Here is a 22,170-nt window from a genome sequence, read left to right as displayed (position 1 = left end):
GTGACTCACTGGCTGGTGTGCAGTATATTGCCCAGAGAGAACTCATCTTTATTGTTTAGCTCATATCTATGTGGTTAGAAAACAATATAGTTTTATGTAGTCATTCTTATTTTTCTGTAGTTCAGTCACATTGGTCTGATTGTATCCAGGGGCAGCCCACCCACTTCCAGATTAAAACTAGAAAAACAATTCTGTTTTAATTAAAAGTTCTTCCTTCTTTACCCACATTACAACTGCACCCACACTCAAACAATACATCCAGACAAGTTCTGAAGAGTTCTCTTTCTACTTTTCATACGTAACAGCCTGTCGACCCCACCACAACACCAAATCCTGGCAATCCTTGCAGTTAAAATAAACAAATAAGCCCTTAAACCCACCTCAAAAAAGGGACTGGGTGATGCAGCTCCCAGCTGCAACACTTGTGTTTGAAAATTACAGCAGCAAGTGGCCTGAGGAGCAACACTTCTGCCCCTGCACTGAACAGCCCAGCCTTTGGCTCTGACACTGAGCAGGTGGACTGCTGTGACCAGTATGAGACACACAAGAAGCCTCAGATACCTGTCAGAGAGTGCTAGGCAAGACCCCCTAAAGTTTTGGAGAGACCTGGAAAGAAAAGCTCTTTTCATGACATGAGCTAGGAGCAAGGATGCTAACTGTAATCATGAAGCTGCTGATTATCCTGAGCATGCAGAAAGACGTGCACAACTTAGCCTTCCCAATGATTCCCTGCAGATCAATCCTTATTGCACAGACAGGCAAATCTGGCTGTGGCCTCTTCCCCACCCCACAATCCTCTGGACAGAGCTGGGTCTGCACCACACATCTGCAGCATGAAGTGCCCTGAAGAGGGGAAGGGCTTGCCACATCACTCTCCAGCTACAGACCAGCATCATTCATCACACCAGCTGACAGGTTAGACTTGTGCACTTGGGAAAAAAAGGGAAAAGCAACAAAAACCCCACCACACACTGAGCAGTCTGCAGCAAGAATCAAAGATTATTGCATCACATTCTTGTGCTGCATTCAGGGCTTTTTTGGCCTGAGCTCTCTTCCTGACATCATCTACCATGACTATCCTCCAAGTTCTGTCTCAGAGCTCATTTCCTCATGGGAGCTCAACAGAACTACAACTACACATGTACATCAAAAAAACTAAATATGCACACACTGTCCAAGTAAGCTCTCAAAGAACAAACTTCCAGTTGGTTTGCTTATCTAGTTCCAGCAATCTACTTTTTTCCAGCCTGTTGTTCTTATCTTCAATATACTGATTTTATGGCAGGATGTTTTTGAAATCAGAATATCAGATATGACTTCCCAACATAGGATTAGTGACAGAAGGCCTCTGGTGGAGCCTTCTCTGGGCTCCTGGAAGGTGGAATATATTTTTTGCGAAACTCCATCCCTTTCTAGACTGTCAAGTGCTGAGTGCTTTCAATATTACATGCTTAATTGGAAACACCTTTACACTCACTCATGTGAGTTGGGTATACTGATCCTGAACACAAAATATGTCCTCTCAGAGTTTTAAATAATCAGTTTATATTTAAACATTCCAACTGCAATAAATACTTAGTTTAAAAACTGTTGCAAGTGTGTATCACACAGAAAAATAAAGTACATCTGTAAGATGCCTATAAGGACATGCAGCAAAGAAAGTAACAAGACCCAGCTTCTACCAAATAATAAGTGTGTTAATAAATTTGCATTTTAAAAAGTAAAATCACATTTTCCTTTTTCCCTTCAGGAAGAGCGGATACTAACTTCAGTAATTTGGTTTCCAGATAACAGACAGGAAAAAATTTCTCTGAGAGAGATGAAAGGATTTAGGTAACACTGTATATACAATTAGAATTCCCAAATGTTTGTATCACTGGCAGTTCCTGTGGGTGCTGGGGAAAGATTAGGCTTGATTAAACTGCAGACTGTGCAAGTTTATTTATAAACTCAGTTGTGAAACACACAATAAAAAGCTCTTTGAGACAAAACTCAATTTATTTGTAAAACATCTGAATTAAGTTTCCCAGTTATTTTCAACCTAAAACTCAATTGTGTTAATGTGAGCCAAGAAATAAATGAAGTCTCTTGAAAGTGTTAGATGGAGAAATAAGGGAAAGAGAAAAAACTACTCCAGTTCAAGATTTCAATGTAGATATTTCACTGTCTATTTGGACAAAACAGAGACTTCATATGTGTCACATGGCTCCACTTCCACACCGTAATGATCTATTCAGTTCAACTGCCATTTATTTTCAGCTGTAATTACTCATTAGCAGCTGCATTTTGTCAAGACAAGAATTTGCTATTGTGAAAATATTTCCTGGATAGTTTGGATGTCCTACCATATTCTAAACCATATGTCCAGAAGGCTGATTCAAAAATTTAAATTCAAAGGAAATAACTCCCCAGCAATATATTTCAACAAAGAAATTGGAGGTCAGAGAGGGAAGGACACATAAGTTTAGCAGAAGGTTCCTTTTGGTCCATGCTTTTCTTGAGAAATGTCCAGGTCAGTCAGACAAACAAGTATTCCTATTCTTAATAGGGAAAATTAAGGTACTCATTACTGACAAAAATAGGTTACAAACCAAATCTAAAAATACTGAATATAGATTTGAATCTTGTGTAAGAGTTTACAGTCAATCTTGAAGAAGTTGTATTTAACCTGTTCAACCCATTCCCCAGAATACTTTATGGGAGGAGCACATTCAGCATTTTTTAGATTTCAGACCTGTCAGAGAAGTATCTGACATGTATTTGGGTTTAACCCATTTATTACACCATGATGCTGAGAGAAGAAAGTAGATTATGTTCCTAAAAGAGTTCAGACAGTCCAAAAGCAAGCATTTCTTTTCAGGAACTAGGAATTAGATGCATTACACAATCTTCAAAATGTAGGTAAAAGAATAGCAAGCTTTTGCTGCTAACTTGGCATGTGAGAAAAACAAAAACCCCAAAACAATTAAAATTACAAGTCAGAGCATAAAATATTCCTTCCTTTGATTTTTTTTTTTTTTTTGCATTGTCTCGGTTTGTCTAGGTTTTGAAAATGTCCTACATTGCCTGTGTGCCAGCGAAATTGCCTTTTCAACCCACAACTCTAAGCACCTGTTTATGTGAAATACACTGCTGAGTTAGCCTTTACCCCTCAGGTCCAATAATAAATTATACTGCCAGGCAGATTTTGTAAAAGCTTTTAGCACTGATTTAGCCAAGCCATGGAGATTGAAAATAGAATACCAAAATGGTAAAAAGCAGTTATTGATGGAATATTCTCTTACTTAAGCCACATGTTAGGGTTTTTTAACACAAGTCCTGCTTTAGTCACCTAGGCAAATGACAAAACTCAGCCCTTTAGGGCTTTTCATGGTGTAACAGAGGCTGAAGAATTGAATTAGCAAAGAAACCTTGAAAGCAATAAAGGGGCTTGCGTAGGTTAGAGTTAACTGGAAAGAAGTGTGCATAGTAAATGCCAATAGGGGAAATGCTCTGAGGTGGGCTAAGCTGCCAATTGATGCCCAAAGTCCCAGGTTAATGCATTAGCATGCCCAAACACAGTAAGTTCCTAAGTGAAACTCAAAAGTTTTCACAGTCTCTTTGGGATATTTTCTCAGCCAGATACACTCATTCTCCTGAACAGCTGCCTCTGACAGTAAAGAAAGTAAGGCATCCTTCTTTACTTTCATTTTTGTAATGCAAACATTATTCACATAGTAGACTATAAGAATATGCTTATTTTTTAATTTTCCTTACTTGCATAATACATATACAAATGTGCCTGGGTTTTGTGTCCACAGCAATTAATCCCTGTCTTGCAGGATTAAAGATTACTGGCGTGGGCTACATAAAAGAACCAAAAACACAAACAACCCTTTTGAGAGAAAAGGTGGTTTTTGCTATGAAGAGCTCTGCAAGTTGAATTTCAATGCTTCTAACATCCGTTTTCTGAAAAACCCCATTCACAAAGCTGATAACAATCCATTATTCTCTAACTACAGCCATCAGCTAGAGCTGACAACTGTTTGAAACAAATCTGAAAATAATATTCAAAATACTCAATTCCAAGAGTACTGCACTACTTACATTATAACATACAGAGAAAATATACTCTCTAATCCCATAGAGTTAAAAGAAAATCACATATAGAAAATATGTACAGCAATTGGAAAAAAATTTCTTCTCTTGTGTAGTAAATTGTCTTCAGCTACAAGACACCTTACTAATTGAAAATAACCTTTTAATGACCTTTAAGATCAACATTAATTCTCTCTGTTGGTAGCTGTCATTCCAAGAAAAAAAAAAGTGTGGGTTGATTTGATTTTCCTGTTCTGTTTCATTGTCATTTTAATTCAGACTTCTCAATTTCTATCTAGTTTCTTTCCACAGAGTTAATATAATATTTGGCAAAGAAAAAAGGAAGGATACTTGTTATTACCTCTCCGTCCCCGTAACTCTCCTCTCTCCCATGAAGTGCAATCTACAGGCTCTCCATTTGTCACTGTTGTTGCTATTATCCTAAGAGCAAGGGAAAACTTTTTATATCTTTTAAGACAATCTTCTAGCAAGTCAAAGATAAGTCCTTACACAAGAAGCTGATGCCTGAAGTCAGATTTCTGTTTTAAGTAGGAAGCTTCTATTTAAATAAGAAGGATGAAAGCTTAATCTAAATTTTCCTTATGTTTCACGGGTAGATGAAAATTGCATTTAAAGCCCAGAAGTCAGTCCTGACAAAAGGAAGAGATTTGCCATGCTCAAAGGTTTAAACTGCCTCCATCAATAGCTAGTATGAGAATATTTTAACAAACAATTAAAACAGAATAATGCAGATCCAGTTCAGAGGTTCTTAAAAAAACAAGACCAGACAAGTTATCATATGCTTCTGTAGGGGTGTATTTGACCTTCCTCGACCAGTATAATCATAAAATGGACCACTGAACCACAATGGTAGCAAGACAAAGAAAGGCGTTAATGTGTCGCCAGTCCATAGTCTTAACACTGTGCCACAGATACTCATCTGTCTCATTATCAACACATCTCTAGGAAGAAACAAACTTCCACTGCACTATCGCCTCTTTCAAAGAGATCCTGCACTAATTTCTAGAAAATCAGCAATAAACTTCCTCAATCTCTACCCAAATGTGCCACCTCTTTGTAATCATCTTCCTTATCCTGCAAACAAAAGCTCTGCTGCCACTGGCAGACCTGACTTTTGGCAAAACTCACTACATGAAGGCTGTCAGACTGAAGCAGCTGCAGAAGCTCACCCTGTCACTCAGCCTGCCTGTCCTGTTGGTTGTTCTTCCCTTCCTCTGTTGAGATTCATAACATTTAACTACAAATAAAAGAAGCAAATTTCTCCATTTTGTCTGGCATTGGAAGAACAAAGGAAAATTCAGACAAACTAATGAGGTAAACAAGACAAATTGAGGAAACATGTTACGCTTTATCTGAAGATGGGAGAACGTATGGCGAAAACAGAAAGAATTCAAATGAATGAAATACTGGAATATAAAGATATTAATGGCTGAAAATGATCATGAAGATAGCATATGTAATCTTCTAGCCTTACAAAATTTTCAATTTTTTTTTTTTTTTTAGCAAAGATAATCAGTGTGATTCTATGTTTGGGACTCACAACCTTACTGAATAATGCTCTGTGTAATTGTTTTTCTCCTGTACAAATATTTACATTGTATCAGTGGAAGAGAAACCCATACTTTTCCATCCCTGGATTAAAGCATCACCACCAAGTTACACAAGAAGTCATGGCTAACTGGAAACAGCTGCTAAGCTACTTGCATCTCTGTTGTTTTATAATACCCACTAGTAACTGAGAGGGATCCTATCTTACATCTGCTTCTCTTCACTTCCACATCAAAGTCTTAATAGATAGATTGTAGGAGAAGTCGTCGTTGAAGCTAGGTCTTGAGGAGAGGCACAGAAAGTCGTGCAGCAGCTGCTGCAGATGTTCCTCTGTATGTTTACTAATAGCTGCCTGCTGAGTTTTAACATATTTGGAGCCAGGATTTCCAGATGTCTCCTCCAAAATTAATACAATCAACCAGGAAGTTTACAGAAATAAGATGATCTAAAAATTTCTCTCTTCTCACAATTTAATTTCTCATTTCTGCAGAGGAACTGTGCACCACAAAACAGATTTGCTGGCCTAACATAAATATGCACAACAACAGTATACCAAATAAAAGTGCTGCAGAAGAGCCCAGATCATAAATCACCACTTTCATGTACCAGAGACAGTCCTTGATGCTCAGCAGCACTGGTCAGGCCACTGCATTGCCTCTTCCTAGAGTGGTTCATATGTTATCAGCACAGCAAAATAGAAGCTAAGGGCTTGGCCTGACATTGATGTCCATCACCTTTGAGGAGATATTATCCATGAAGTCTGACAGTATAAATGAGACACAAAGTCAACACACTAAAATCTAATGAAAATTCACACCAGCATAAACTTGGGCAAATTTTTTCTGTCCATCCTATCCTACACTGTCCTCAAGCAAACTCATCTAGCTTGTTTTCCAAATAAGTTATTTAAACAAAAAAGAGGAACCAAGATATGATTCACACCCCAAACTTACAAGCCATGTTTTGTTATAATATGAAACACTGCCAAGTCCCTTTATCAAATTTATCAAATATTTTCCCACTCCTATTGAAGAAGTAATATGCAGCCACTCTTTCTTAAAAAAAAATTAAAATAAAACCAAACCAAACAGGTTGTACTGAGGAATCCAGCTTCAGTGTATGCTGCATCTTATTCAAGGACTCAAACTGTTTTCAGCCAGAAACCCACAACAGCCTCTGATTATGATACAACAGGCACTTATATTTCAGTGAAAATTTTGCAAAGATGTACACACACAAAACAGGTGTGTGTATTTACAGACTTTCTTACCTTCTGCCAGAAATTTTTCTTTAAACAAAGAACTACTGCTTTTCCTAATGGAATGAACATTTCTAAAGCCCAAAAAAATCTAGCTGCAATTAGACAATATAAATCAAACCACAGAAATGAAACACACAGATGACCCAATATTGTAACCAACATAGCAAAAATTTTTTTTCAAAGTATTTTAGTGATTTTTAGCATTAATATGCATTTTTTGTTTGTTAGACAGTTATTGTCTCTTCCTGGAAATTTTTTTTAAATTCTGCACTGGGGAAAAAAATGCCCCCAAACCAAAACCCTACCAAAAAGTATGTAAAACAAAGCAAAACGAACAAAGAAATATTTACGCACTACAGCTAAAATACATAGTCTATATGGGGAAGAGAAATCATTTGACTTTCCTCCATCACAATAGTCGATGACATTAAACACAGATAAGACTTTCAAAATCTTTACCTAGTATGAGTGAAGAAGGACACAACTCAGGACTTCTGGATGAAATGTGTCCAGCTTTGTTTGCTGTTTCACAGCAAACTAATCTCTCTAGTTTGTGCTAACAATTCCATTCTTGTTAAAGACTGTAATACAAACCCGTGAAACTTCATAAAGTTTCAGGTTTTAAGAAAGTTCATAGAAAATTCTTCATCAGCTTGTTATCAGGCAGCATCAGCTGGTAAATGACAAGTTGAAACAATTGCAAACTATTCTGGAGAACACTAAGTTAGAAAGAGATTTGATAAAAGCACATTTCAATACAGTCTTGGCCCAATATCCTTTTGCAAACAAGCATAGTGTATACTTGTTATAGACCAACATTCAAACTGTTGCTATAGGAGCTTCTCCATCAGCCTCCCATCTGCTCTGCACCTCTATTTTCTTTCCCTTTCTGAGCTAAAAGTCATCTTGAAAATGTGAGTAGGATAGCAGTAAGACTTTGAACCTGAGAACATCAGACTCAGCAAAGAACTAGTGTTTTCTTATTAACCCTGGGATAATAAAAAACAACAAAACCACCACTCACTTTCAGGAAGAACATCTTATAACTTACAGATCAATCTTCACCATCCCCACTTCAATCATACATCACCACAACCAAAATATGGTAAAGGTACAGTAGCACCCTCTCTTTAGATAAAGAATTACAAATTGTCTCTCAGACCTAAAATCATTGTTTGAATACTAATTATTTTTTATAACATGTCAGCTTAGAACAACAAAGAACTGTATGAAGGAACTCTGCATTTCAAAGGTGGCAGCTATGAGTAAACAAAATACTGTGCTAGAATACTGCAATGACAAAACCCACATAATTTATCGTTTCTACAACATTGCAAACTCTGAAGTGTATTCCTACAGTGGCTGAAAAGAAGCAGAAGCTAAGCAGTATGAAATGTTTTTCTCTGAATATACCTGTCGGACAGCTTTCCACTCAGCAAAGAAAGGACTGGAATCTGTTTTTGATTCACTAATAGTAATATAAGGCATACAACTTTACCAAATGTCTGTGTGATTCAGCATCGTGAGATTTTCTTTTTTCCTTCTGCAAAACTATAGCTCTACTTTAGAAAGGACATGTCACCTACCAAGAATTGCTCTGTAGCAAAAACTGAGCTCTGCCTTGAAACAAAGGGGCACAGCTCAATTTACCTTTCAAAAGGAGCAAGGAGGTAATTCTGTTCAGCTATAACCAATAGATATAACTACTATCCAGTAGTAAGTAACACTAATGCTAACATTTAAGAACTAAAGGCAGTAATAATGATCTAGGACAATGCCTCTTATTTTATGAAAATTATAAAGTTAGTACGTTAATCAGTATAGCTGCTGTCAACCCTTATTGTGTTAGTCATCGTGCACAAGTCAGCAAAATGCTTTAGCAACTGGAAAACTCTGTCTAGATCTTTATCAAGAGCTGATTGGAATAATAAGATCACAAAGACTTGTGCATCCATTTAATTAAAATATGTTCCTTACTGCAGCATATACTTCATCACACTTCAGCAAACCAACTCCATTCCATCACTGTTTAAATAACTTTTCCATGACAAAACCATCTATTTTGTTATAATAAATTTAGATCAAATGATACATGTTTTACTTAATAGACTTCATTATAGACTGCATCATAGAAATATCAGACTCTTAAGGCCTTGAGAGACAGAGTTCAGTCTGACGAGATCTTTTTCTTGATCCTCAAATCAAAGAATTTAAACAAATTAAGCCATGAGTTGCAAACTATTTATAAATTAAAAAGTAGAATATGAGCCATTCACAAAAGATTTCAATGGATTTTTTTATCTCAATACACTCATGTCCCAAAGACGAACACTGCTTTTGTTCCAAAAATAATTAGCGTAATGACAAAAGGTCCAGTGTTTTATCTACTGTTCTCTACCTCTTGCTCTTCTCAAAGACTTCTGAAACATCCATGGCTATTATCTGCAACAATTCTCTCTGAGCATCTTTTAACCCTGTGATTTATGGACTCCCAAAGTGAAAAAAAAGGTCTCAAATATAATGAGGTGGAAGAAATAACGCTACTTAATAGTGTTCTATGAACAACTTTTTGCAGGATTTTTCAAATAACATGCCAAATTCTGTGATGTTCTAAAGGACTGTTTTAGCATGAGTTGTGTTTCAACATATACTGCACTGTTAAAGGTGTAGTAGCTCTCACTGAAGCCAACTGGAGTTTTACACCTACCTTCAGAGAACACTGGGTAGATGTGTACCCATGTCACTACAGATACGGAGATAGCCTTTCTTGTTCAAACTTAATTGCATGCACACAAGCAGCACATGAATACCTCTTGAAAAAGCCACAGCTGCTTCTCACGTCAAGCATTAAATCCAGGTGGATCATGTAAAAACTCTTACAATTGTGTTGATTATTCCAAGTTTTAACATCGCCAACATTTTAAAAATGTGTAAAAACATTGGGTGGATTAGACCACCATGGTTGGAGAATCTGACAAAATACATAACTTCACATAATTCTCACTGATTTAGGCATGCTGCAAATTGCTGGACCTATACAATAGACACTGCATCATTGCACTCTTTGCAATTAGGAAATGAGACTAACATACACAAACAGCTGAGACTATAGAACTGATCTACAGATTCAATTAAAGTAGAAAATGGTCTCATTTTCTCTTCACCCAAGAGACTGCTATTCTGACTCCTGTTTCTGTTGGATAAGATTGTAAATATTCATAGGAATATTGAAAGTCCAGCTTTATTGACTTATTTTGGAACCTGATCCTGTTATTAAATACATTATGTTTTATAATACATTAGCTTCCAATGAATCACACTGTAAAGTTCTGTGTCACATTATTTAATACATTATGTTTTGCGAATATGAAGTCAAACTTATATAGTCCCTTTGTGAAGCATGGATATAATTACTTAAATCAATACTTATTATTTCATCAGCTGGCAGAGAAAACAAAGTTCCATCCTCAAAATACCACTGCAAAGTTCCCAGCGTTATTAATTTCTTTTTTATTAGCATAGATAATACCACAAAAATATGCTGCTATCTAAACCTACAAGCATGATCCTGTAAAGAAATGTGCAAGTATAGCCGATACCTATCAAAACCAAGTAAGCTCAAATGATTTCCAGCTCTTGTGATTTTATCATGAGTCATATCTAGTGTTTTCCTTGAGTCACACATTTAGGAGCCTCAGCCATGGTGCCCATAATTACATTTTACAATTTCATTACTGTGGTGAGAAAGAGCAGAATCTGTCAGTTTACATATATGCATCAAGACACTAAGCATGCAGGTGACACCCTTGGTCACATGCCAGACTATTTTGTATCAAATTTTGGTGAAACAAAACCAAGACATAGTTACAAAAGTGCTTTTCAAGTGCTAATGATAATTTCTGAGTGAATGTGCAACAAGATCCACATACATGAATTCCAATGTGTCTTCTTAGCTGTGAAAAAATTTCACAAATTGAAAGAACTTTCATTTTTTTTTACTCACAGAGAAAAATAAGTATTTATTTATTGGACAGCTTTTGATAGCAATAGTATGCCATTCCACCCACATATAAGATGGAACAAGCCAAAAACTGCAGGGACATAGATTAAGTTAAATCTTATGGTTGGGTTATGTTTTCCTCTACCAACCAAATGAAATTAATGGGTAGTATCAGTAAGTAAACAACACTGACTGGGCCTTGGTTGCTAAAAGCTCTTTTTCTGTTCTATGACTTCAAAATCATTCAAATGCTATTCAAGGTGCAAGTAGGCATGTAAGAATCAACACTTTATAAACCAGAAAGTGAGAGAGAAAACAAGTGAATATATAGTTTTATATTTTAAAATTCATCTCCTCTGAAAAGCCTTGAAACTCTTACTAAGTTTTTGAAAAGCCATAAACAAATTGCCTTTCAATATCCACATAAACATCTGTAAATCTGAACCACTGTTGAGAGCAGATTCTACTATTGCAGCACCGATTAAAACAACGTCAGTCAGTAAAGGAACAAGAAAAAAAACTTCTGCCTGTGGTGTTATATTTTAGTGAAATGGTATGCTCTGTCTCACCCTTGGAAAATGTATGGTTTATTCCAAGCCTGTGATCCTCCCCTGCAGTATCCTGTGTCTGTAATCCCTTTGGCCCAATCTGTTCCGCGCCCACTTTGAATCTCCCTGTTAAGTGTGCTGGGGGACGGTTCGCTCTCTCTCTTGGCCAGCTCTCCTGGCTGGTGTTTGCTCAGCCCCTCTCGCCCCCTCCTCTTTTCCCCCTCACTCCCCTTTCCTCCCCTCTCCCTCAGAAACCATGCTGCCTCCCGGAGGTAGGACCCCCAATAACCCCTCATCTAATGAGCACCCTCAGAAGCCGTGTGGAGTCTCCTTGCCTGCCTGCTGCCACCAGCCAACTCACAGCCTAGGAGGGGCCCCCCAGGGACACCCCCGGGGGGGTTCCCCCTGGAACACATCGCTACACCTGCCCTCATTTCAAACACGTAAAGTACTAAAACTTTCTCTCAGGTTGCATCCAGCAGGAAGAAATTCTGATTCAGCCATGGATTAAGGAGATGAACTTACAGATATCTGTCATACAATTGTTATGACATTTTGTATTTTAACTAACTTGCCATTTAACATGGAAAACCAAGAAGACCCCAAAATAAACTCTCTCCACAAGACATATTCAAGCAAGCATGAATGAAAGGGTTCAACAGAGCTTAATGCAGTACGGGAATTTCCAACAAAACCAACTGTGAGCTTCTAGAACTTGCTATCATTTGCTAAAATAAGTAAGAATGTGCTCTGGCTGCTAGACTTAAAAACATCCCCATCTGGCTTCAGCAAACAGGAGAAAAGTGATGCAATTTTCATGGCACCCACAGCCTCAAACCCAGACACTCATCACCTAGGTGTTAGCAAGCCCTTACACAAGGCTTCTCAAATTACTGCTTCCCACCAAGACCTGAAACTGGCTCTCTTTAACATCTGTTAATCTAATTGGTTCCTATGAGCCCATAACAATTAAACCTGTTGTTGCAAGGAGCAACAGGGAAAGGGGATTTTATATATCCACAGCTGGGCTGTTAGCAGAACAAATGGACTGCATCTTACTCAAGGGCTCTCACCAAAATACAGTCACTAAACTGTGAGAACAGGAACAAGCATCAGATAAAGCTGATGGCCTCAGCAAGGGGGCTGAGCTCAACTTATTGATTAGCTGCTCTGTCACAACAGCAGTCACAAAGGGGGACAAAGGCTGCCCCATTTCTCTAGTCATCAAATACAACAAAGTTAGAGAAAGGGATGGCTAGCCATGGCAAAAATGGATTGAAGAACTCATTCAAAGAGTAAACAGAATTTTTGCATGATCTATTATGAAGCTGACAATCTTTCGTTAGCCTGTAGTAAGAAGGAAAAGAATGGAACCAAAGTCCTTGTTTAGATTCAAAATATTTTTTCAAAAGGGAAGTAATGCAACAGCTGAAGAAACTGAGCTCTTTACTTATGCAAAACACTTCAGTGTGTTTCAAGTAGAAATAACTTTTTTTTTTCCCCATAAGAAGAAGTGAAAATGGAACTAAGTAATGCCCAGTTCAGTATCAGCCCTGGTCCCTTTTCCAGACATTCAAGAACATCTCTGTGTACTCACAGCAGATTGTCAGCCTCAAAAGAAATTTTCATACATCTAAGCAACATGAATAAAGGCTTACAGAGCAGGAGCTGTAATATACTCAGTATCACTAGCCTACAGAAGAAAAGGAATAAAAACTTTGTCATAAGTTTTTCAGATGTCTAAGCACAAACATCTTACACTCTGAGAAAGCAAGTGAGCCCTGTGGTTTTCTTTGCAGAGTACCAGATTAATAAAGCTTATTTCTTGTCCTTTCTACAGTCTAGTTTTAAAATGACTTAACAAAACCCTTCTCAAAAGTGTTTTTGCTCTGTGCTCTCTGCTATACTTTCTACCCAATATTAAGCCCAAAGCAGCTGGGCACAATGCTGAATTGAGGTGACACCATCACAACCCTCAGAAGTTCCTCAGAAGCTCCTGCAACAGTCTAACACTTTATGTGCCTCACACTTGGACATCTGAAAGTTCACTAGCTCCCATCTTAGGGTGTGGGAAGAACAACTGTTATTTGCTTTGCGGGAGACAGAGAATTAAGCTTTCAACCTTTGTTTCTTTGCTCTCTAGCCATTGGCTTTTATTTCTTTAACTCTTTTGCTTGCTTACCATCCTTTTCTTAATCTCTTCCTCTAATTTTCATCACCCTTTATGAAACTCCAAAAAGTTAACTTGTATAAACAGAAATGCTTTTAACAGAGGAGTTGAGACTTGGTACTCAGAAGTGAATGCAGAAACCTTTTGCTTTTCCAGAGTATTACTGAAGAAGATCTATGTATCTGAAAACCCTTTCCACCCCCTCCCACCACTTGTTGGATTTTTCCTTAGACCATCACCAGTATAGACAACTACTACATTCCAAAACTTCAGCCAAGAAACAATTTCTTTTCTCTGATGATTGCAATACACTTCAAACATTTAATAATTTAGTCATTTTGAATTGAACTCAGGCAACATTAGAAGGTTGTTCATGGTATGTGGAGATATTTGATGCTTTAACAGGTAAAATTATTAAAAGTGTGCCAACGTAACCACATTACTTCTAAGGATACTCAAATACCTGGAAACACACAAACCTTCTGACAGGCTTTCCATATGTTTTAAGTTTTCAGCTGTGCCTCCAAACACATTTGGACAAAAGAATATATAGTCTTTCAGACTGTCACAAAACATGCTAAAAAATATGATTTTGCATAGCTAATCCTAATTCCTATCTTATCACTGTTACTGAAAAGGAAGTGATGAATTTTTGAAATAATTTGCTGAAATGCAGCACAAATTAGTGTGCTATTACTGTTCATCGATCTCCTTTAATAGGAAGGAACTATACACATAGATTGGTGATTAAAAGAAGTAAAATTAAATGGGATAAAGGCTTCCCAAGTGAGAGTCATGGCATATGGTCCACTTTCTTCTGATTCACTTAGATTATTTCACACGTGGATAAAGCAGCATCCCCTGTACATTACACAGCCTTTGTATGCTAGTAGTAACTCTGAGATAGAGTCATTCCAGCTGCCAGGAAAGCAATGATTAAAAAAAAATACAGTAACAAACAAAAAGAATGTGATAACTATCCATGAGAATGCCGGGGAGGCAGACCTAGAAAATGCTTTAATTGCATTAAATATAATGTTGTCTTTACATATTCCCATGCAAGTGTATTTTATTATCATGCGTCTAATGTATTTGACAGTTTCAGGAAGAAATATGAGTAATAGTAGCCAATTTCATGAGAGAAATATGTTCAGCACAATCTGGAAAACCAGTTGGACTTCAAGGGATGTTTTCAGCCTCCCTAATATGGAATTTCTTTTTGTTCTTCTCAGAGTCAACTTTTCCAATACATGAAAAAAAAATTATCTGCAGGGAAAGATTTTTCCTTTATTTAATAAAATCCATAAATCTTTAGAGATTATAATTTTGTTCACTGTCTACTGCATTAAATTTTACCCCCAAAATAATCTTTATGAAAACATTTATCTTCCTGCATGATTTCTGTAAGAAGTGGATTAGAAAACCATCTGGTAAAGGACAATGGCAACCTTCTAGAAGTAGACACAACTATTTTGCTTTAGGGAAAAAACAGATTTAAATAGATATAAAAAGTACAAAATCAAAGAAAATAATCAACCGACATTTGGTACAGCAATTTTTTTCAATTACAGCAAAATAGAATTTTATCAGGCTTTTTAACTATATTTCATCAGAATAACATTTAATATTTCGAAACAATAAAATACTTATTTTAAAGGCATTTTTCATGGGCATCTTGAAGTATTTTAGGAGGCATCTATAGCATAAGATTGACCCACATTTGGGTCAGGTATGTTACCTCACCTCCTCCCATACATTTCTCCCATCCATTCCATGGCACTGAAAGTTGGTAATATTCTCTCACTGTGGTATAGCCCTTGTATCAAGTCCTTCTGCTCTCCCTAGCAGGGATCTGTGACTACTGTTCTGAGGGAAGCACTACCCCTGTGCAGAACTGCAGCAGCGTGATCAGACCACAGCACTCAACTGTCAGGGATACCTTACTACCTATAGTAGTAGATGTCCTTGATTAAGTCACATCTACTATCTCATGCTGATTTAAAAATCAGTGAAGGAATTCTGGTGGTTCCCTGGTATTCGTAACAAGTTCAGCCAGCAACCTTTGCTCATCATACTGGCCAGTTCTCAGTTTGTAACTATCATTGAATGCTTTTTCCATGGTCTGCCTCCATAAATTATTGTGAAAAAATATATTGTATTCTTACACTTCAAGTCTGCAATTTTAGATGCACAAATTTGAACAGCCATCAACAGGTTATTTTCCAGCTTGCTTAGAGGCTGTAATACCTTCCTCCATTTAATAGCTTTGGGAAGTAATCTAGCTCCAATAGTTTAAGCTAAAAAGGGCCAGAAGGATATAAAAGAACTCCTTTATGGGACATTGAAGAAAAGTGGTAAGACAGCTTCAAGAAATGCAAAATGAATTCTTTATTTCAAGCAGCTCAGTTCCAGTTGGTAATAAAGTACTTGGCTCCACCATTGAGCTCTGTGCACTATAAAGTAAGTCTAGTCAGCCAGGGCCGACAGGTTTCAATGAAAATGTTGGTGAGTTCTGTCACAATTTATATAGATTTCACTGACAGTTTCTCTTGAAGAATATCTCTTTTCCCAGACATCACGATAGCCCTGTTTTTAAAAGAATTATTTGCATGCATGCTAGGATAACACATCTGCTTATCTTCAGACACATGTTGAGCATGCAACTCACAGATCCTGCAGTTTGGAAACAAGTCAGTATGCTGCAGTATGTGGTAGAAGAAAGAGGGTGGGGGGAAGGAAGAAAGGTAAAACATAGTCTATTTAGCACATCTGAAAATAAGCTCAAGCTCTTTCTAGTTCCAGCAGCTGCCTATAATGGAAAAAATGTAGACTGGCCGTTGCCAAAGAAGTGGGCAGTAAGAAATAACAGATGTGAAATTATAGCAACATCACTGGCTAGGTCAGTTTCACAGACGGCTTGAGAGCCAGGGTCCCTGTTGGGCTGCAGCATTCTCAGAGGCACACTTACTTTTTTTTGCTGCTGAACTGTTGTTCCTCCTGCTTAGATGAATTCACTCGGCAACCTCGCCCATGAATGCAACTGACAGGAAACATCAACATCCTCACAAACATGTGTAAATGCTCCTCACTTTAAGTTAGTCACTACATTTTCCAGAATCATATTCATATTTCATGTCTCTCTTCCTCAGTCCTGTTCACCCCTCTTTTTGTTGCATGGAAACATACGGTGAGTGGGGAAGACATGTCCTTCAACACAAGAAATTATTACATGAGGCTCACAAAGAAAGCAAGATCAAAGAAACCAATCTAATCTGTTGTATACATTTTTAAGAGAAAGAGCAGTGAGTGAAAAATGCCCTTCAAAGATTCAACTCCAATTACACAAGTAACTTTCAAGGACAAATCAAGTTTCTTGACAGAGTTTAAAGGGGAAATTATGAATATAAGGTCTGTAGAAACTATCACATCAAGAGCAGCTCCTATCATCCAATTTGCAGGCTTAAGTTGACTTCAGTTTAAATTAAAATTAAATAAAAGATTATATTTAGGCATCAGAAATATGCCTTGAAATTGTAATGCAGATAACAAAGAAAACTGTTATTTTTGGAAAAAAACAATGAAAAAGTTGTATTAGAAAAAAAAACACCCAGTGAAGAACACCTAGTATCAGCAACTAACATCATCAGAACTGTAGCAGGGCTGTCACAACCATTGCAAGACACTCTTCTGTTGAATTCAAAATATGGTTAAAAATGTAGCTCTTAATAAGCTAGATTTCCATGCCATGTCTCATCTGGTATATTTATTACTTGTTGCTGAAAGAAACAGTATCACTCTTCCCACCTACTTCCAGCTGCTTATTGTGTCTTTGTCCCTTTTGTCGCATCTAGTAATTTCTCATCCACAGGACAAGCCAGGCCAGCATAGTTTCCTGATTTAGTTTTCCTTCACTGGCAGTTAGGGGGTTTTATTTCTGAATCAGCTGCTTACCTTGAACTCACCTTGGAACTCAGGGCTGATGCAAGCAAGGGAAAGAACAGGCTGAAGTATCCCTTTTGGCATCAGCCTGAGTTGCACAAGACCAGATGCAATACTAAACCATGCTCTGGAAAACATTACTAGCTTTCTTCTTGTAGAATAAATATTCAAGTGTCTTCAGAATTCCACATAATACAGTGAGTTTCTGAGAGCTAATGGAAAACTCTGCAAGGAAAAATTGTTATACTATAGCAAACAAAGGACTCCACAGAGCAACAAAGCACAGTGACAAGGACTGAGGCTCAATATGTGGACAAAAGGCCTTGCAATCTAAGTTGACAAGAGGAGTAAGAAATTCATTACCTTTCCTAATATCACTTAGCAGGTTAATAACAGAGGCAGAAGTCAAATGCAGGAATTGGGACAGGCAGCTCTGTGCACTACATCACACCTCCTCCTGTAGCAGCAACTGCCATTTACTCACTGCTTCTGGTACGGCACCTCCATGTCAAGAACCGCACTAGGTTCCAGAAATAATAACACGAAAATGAACCATAGCATTTGCTACTCCGTAAACAAATTATTAGTTCAATGTGGTTTACACCATCTTAAAGTTCCCGGTGCCTTCTGAAGAACTTGAAACCATAACATTTTTCTGACTCAGTAACATGTCTTTTCTTCCCTCTAATGACAGACAAAAGGAAAGAAAATTGAAAAAAATCCACTTTTATTTTTGTTTCTATTAAATGGAACTGAGATGCAATTTGGAATTAGTACTTTTAGATCATCCTAAAGTTCTCCATAGAAGGAGTAAACTAAGATGAACTATATGAAAAATAAAAAAGGCAAAGCAGAGACACAAAAAGGAGATGGCTCAAAGAGGAAAAGCAGTACAGCTTCCTATTTAATCTGGCTATTAATAAACCCAAAATAATACAGTGACACTGGTCACATATCTATTTTTTGCTTCTAGAAGTAAAAACCTACTCTGTCTCTGTGCTGTTATGTACATAGTACAAAACTGTATTGATATAAACAGAACCACATATCCCAAACCAAACACAAATCCCCAAAATCAATTGTCTCTCCCCATCTGTATTCTGCTGTTAACTACATGGATTTAACATACAGAGGGAGACCCTTTACTCACTTCAAAACTATTAACAAGTTTTCTATTTCAGGCTTAAGATAGAGCAGGACTTAATAAGAAACACAAAATATCATCCCTGAAGTCACGAAATACCATCACATGGCAAACTTCAGCACAGAGATGACAGTTAGAACATCTTGAGCAAACCACAGCTTTTCTTCCTCTGATGGTTATCACATCAGAAGGAAAGACCTGAAGAAAGACATTCTGCCTGCCTTCCTTCATCTCGATTTCTCCCAGCTGTTCCCAAGGCAAAAGCCCTCCAAGGATCCTATCTAGGAAATAGTTAGGTAAGCATATTACCTGAAGAGAAACAGGACTAGAGAGTAAAAACATATATTTTAATGTAACACAAAAGAATATATGTCACATTAGCTGGCAGGTTCCAGAGTAGCTGCGATGACAGAAGTCCGTGGTCCAAGAACTGCACTTTTGTATCAACCTCTGTCAAAAACACCAGCAAGTGGCTGGTGAAACTTCAGCTATTAAAGGAGAGGATCAAACCTTCACATCTTCAATGATTTCACTATCACCCATCAGAGTTTTGAGGCTAACACTCCCCAAGCACATTAACACATGCTGTTTTTCAGAGATGCCCAGGACCAGCACCTAGCACAGCATCTACTTTTGCTGAGTCATCTCACTGGAGTATGGATTACCATCAGCTGTGATGTGAGGTCCTGGAAGGATCTTAGCACCCCTGCACTAAGCAATCACTTCTTTGCTAATATTATATGGAAAACAAAAATAACTGGTGCTTTCTTGCATAATACAATTTCAGAGTCTAACCATCATCTTTATTAGAAAAGGCATCATAAACTTCTATCCTATTTATATTGCAACAAAAGGAGCGAGTGAGGAACTATGTGAATGCTCAAAAGAATAAGCAAAATACTGAAGATTTAATTAAGAGATTAGCAGAAGGTAATTTGATTCTTTAAAGTTTTATCTTAGTTGTTTATTTATTGCTTCCAGTTACAATCTTATTTATTATTTTGCTACAACTCACGATTTTTATGCAAATAAGTGTTTAACTATTTTCAAATATTTCCCCAAGACAAATTATACAATGCCTTTGAATAAAAAGCAGACAAAATGACTTTGCTGTTTTCTAGAGAGAGACTATATTATTTATATACTTTGTTATGAAGGAGAAGTTATAATTTCAATTTTCTTTTAAACATATTAGATCCTCACAGAGTTAATCTTATCAGTTATCCAATTTTATCATCACCACTACACTTAACCTTGTACACTTGTTTTCCCCCTGCTGCTGCTAACAGTTGCTCGAGTTGCTTTTTAAGTTTGGTTACTAATGCACATGTTAGTGTTTCTGTTCTGTTGTTAAGTGTCATAGGACTCCCCTCTTATCTGGTCTGTAACACTACCCAAAAAGCAATTCTAATGTAATAAGAGTCTCTTCAATTCTTAAGCATCACGTTCTTAAACAGCATCAAACTTGAAGAAAAGAATGCCTGTATTTTTTGTTGAATATAGATATATGAACTGTCTACAATGCTTTCATTCCATGTGTGCATTGATGATAACACGGATACAGCAGTTTAGTCCTGGTAATTGTCAGGCAGTGAAGGATGGGAGCACGGGGGCAGATTAAAATGTAGGCAAAAAAGAATTATCCAGAACTAACTGAAAATCTTTAAATTCACTTATCTTGTTTTCCCAGTTAAATACTAGCAGAAATAGAGAGGAGATAGCAAATATAGACCTACATGAATGCAAATAATCTAAACTGATAGATGACTTCAAAGCTGTAACTAAATGCTAATTTTTGAAATGAAGAGCAAACATACTTTTCAGAGGCAATTACAGAGAGGAAAAAAAAAGGCAAAGGCTTCTCACTGCATTGGTCAACAAAGTCAACAGCACATGGAACAAAATACATGGGTTCTAAACACTTGCTGCCAACAGCACTGAAATCAAACAAAATCCCTTAAATATGAAATATTTCTAGTAAATTGGCTCTGCCATGGAAACCAGAGAACTAGAAACATTACATTATTCCAAATAACTATCTCTTGATAAGAAAATGCAGTTGCGTTTTGGAAGTATTATTTTACTCTTCTTCCATTGGCCTCTTTTCCTAGGCACCCAGTGACAAGACAAGAGGAAATGGCTTCAAACTGCACCAAGGGAAGGTTCAGGTTGGATATCAGGAAGGATTTTTTGACTTAAAAGGTAGTTAAGCATTGGAACGGGTTCCACAGAGATTCCATCCCTGGAAGTGTTCAAGAAACAACTGCATGTGGCACTTTGTGTCCTTAGATGATATGGTGGTGTTTGGTCAAGGGTTGGACTCAATGATGCTGGAGGTCTTTTCCAATCTTAATGATTCTATGATTCTCCTCTGTTATATGATTATTAAGTAATAGTAACACTGATTTTATCTGTGCGTTTATAAGGTTCTCTTTGACAGCCTACACCTACAGACAGGGAAGTGCAAATAATATATTTATAAAAAGATTACAAATATCACCTTTTAAAATATTTGAAATTTTTAAAGTTCTTCCTTAGATCCTTCTTGCACTCTTCTCTAGTCAAAATGACATGTATTTGGCACACACAATGTAAAGAATCAGCAATAAGCATAGGGGATCAGGAAAATAATTTAACTTTACAAAGGATGCCACGGTTTGCAGAGGCAGAGTTAAAAACTACAATACTGCAGTTAAAAAAAAAAAAAGAATTCTGCTTGTAAGTTGAATTCAGTAAGTAATTTATTAACTTACTTCAGATACTCTAGAATGATATCTCATTTTATAACTGCTAAATGTATAAAATTGCATTATTCCGAAAAGCCAATTCAGGCATCATTTTAATACCATGAGTCAATTAACCACTTCAATAAGTACAGGTTGAACTGTTACTTTAAAGTTTTTTCAAAGTCAGGGTGATACGAGGAGAGGCTTCATTTATCAAGATCAGCCAATGAGACTACCTCCTCCTTCCTTAAAATTTCTGCTTAAAAAAGTTGTCTGAATGCTCTGAACAGGAACTTGGTGCTCAGAAGAAAATATTCAAAAGGTATAAACTACTGAACATCTTTCATCTTCCCTTTACAGTAGTAAAACTTCTGCATGTGAAAACACAGAAAATATGATCAGAATTTCATTTACTCACCACTGTTCCAAATCCTTAGGTTTCAGTCAACCACTTCAGATGCCTGGCAATACCTATAGAAATAATTGATGTAAAACGTAAGAAAGGTACAGGGACAAAAACATCAAAACAATATTCATGATTAGTACTGGTGGCTGGAATGGTAAAAATGTTGCTTGTAAGAGACTATATGCACATGGGTAATATTTCACTACCAGGCCACTTTTGCTTGGCTAGAAACACAGCATTTTAGACATCACTCCAACCACAAAGGCACTAAGAAAAAGCACAAACCCTGGACTTCAGGAGGGTAGACTTCAGGTTCTTCAGGGATCTGTT

General features: G+C 37.1%; 1 protein-coding gene across 4 annotated transcripts in view; it reads right to left on the bottom strand.

The window, feature by feature from the left end:
* The window catches only part of LHFPL2 (LHFPL tetraspan subfamily member 2), a 122,851-nt gene that overhangs the window by 38,414 nt on the left and 62,267 nt on the right, over positions 1–22,170 (bottom strand). Inside the window, exon 2 of one of the 4 annotated variants that reach the window (XM_068176358.1) lies at positions 21,853–21,905. The gene's annotated coding sequence lies outside the window, so the exon portion shown is untranslated. Of the gene's footprint in view, positions 1–7,709; positions 7,846–7,931; positions 7,952–9,614; positions 9,699–21,852; positions 21,906–22,170 lie in introns of those variants that run through there. The other 3 variants (XM_068176362.1, XM_068176364.1, XM_068176360.1) reach the window with 3 other exon arrangements.

This window comes from Anomalospiza imberbis, chromosome Z (assembly GCF_031753505.1).
Source record: "Anomalospiza imberbis isolate Cuckoo-Finch-1a 21T00152 chromosome Z, ASM3175350v1, whole genome shotgun sequence".
Classification (NCBI taxonomy): Eukaryota; Metazoa; Chordata; class Aves; order Passeriformes; family Viduidae; genus Anomalospiza; species Anomalospiza imberbis.
The sequence above is the reverse complement of the archived record's forward strand: the minus strand, read 5'-3'. Positions and strand labels throughout refer to the sequence as shown.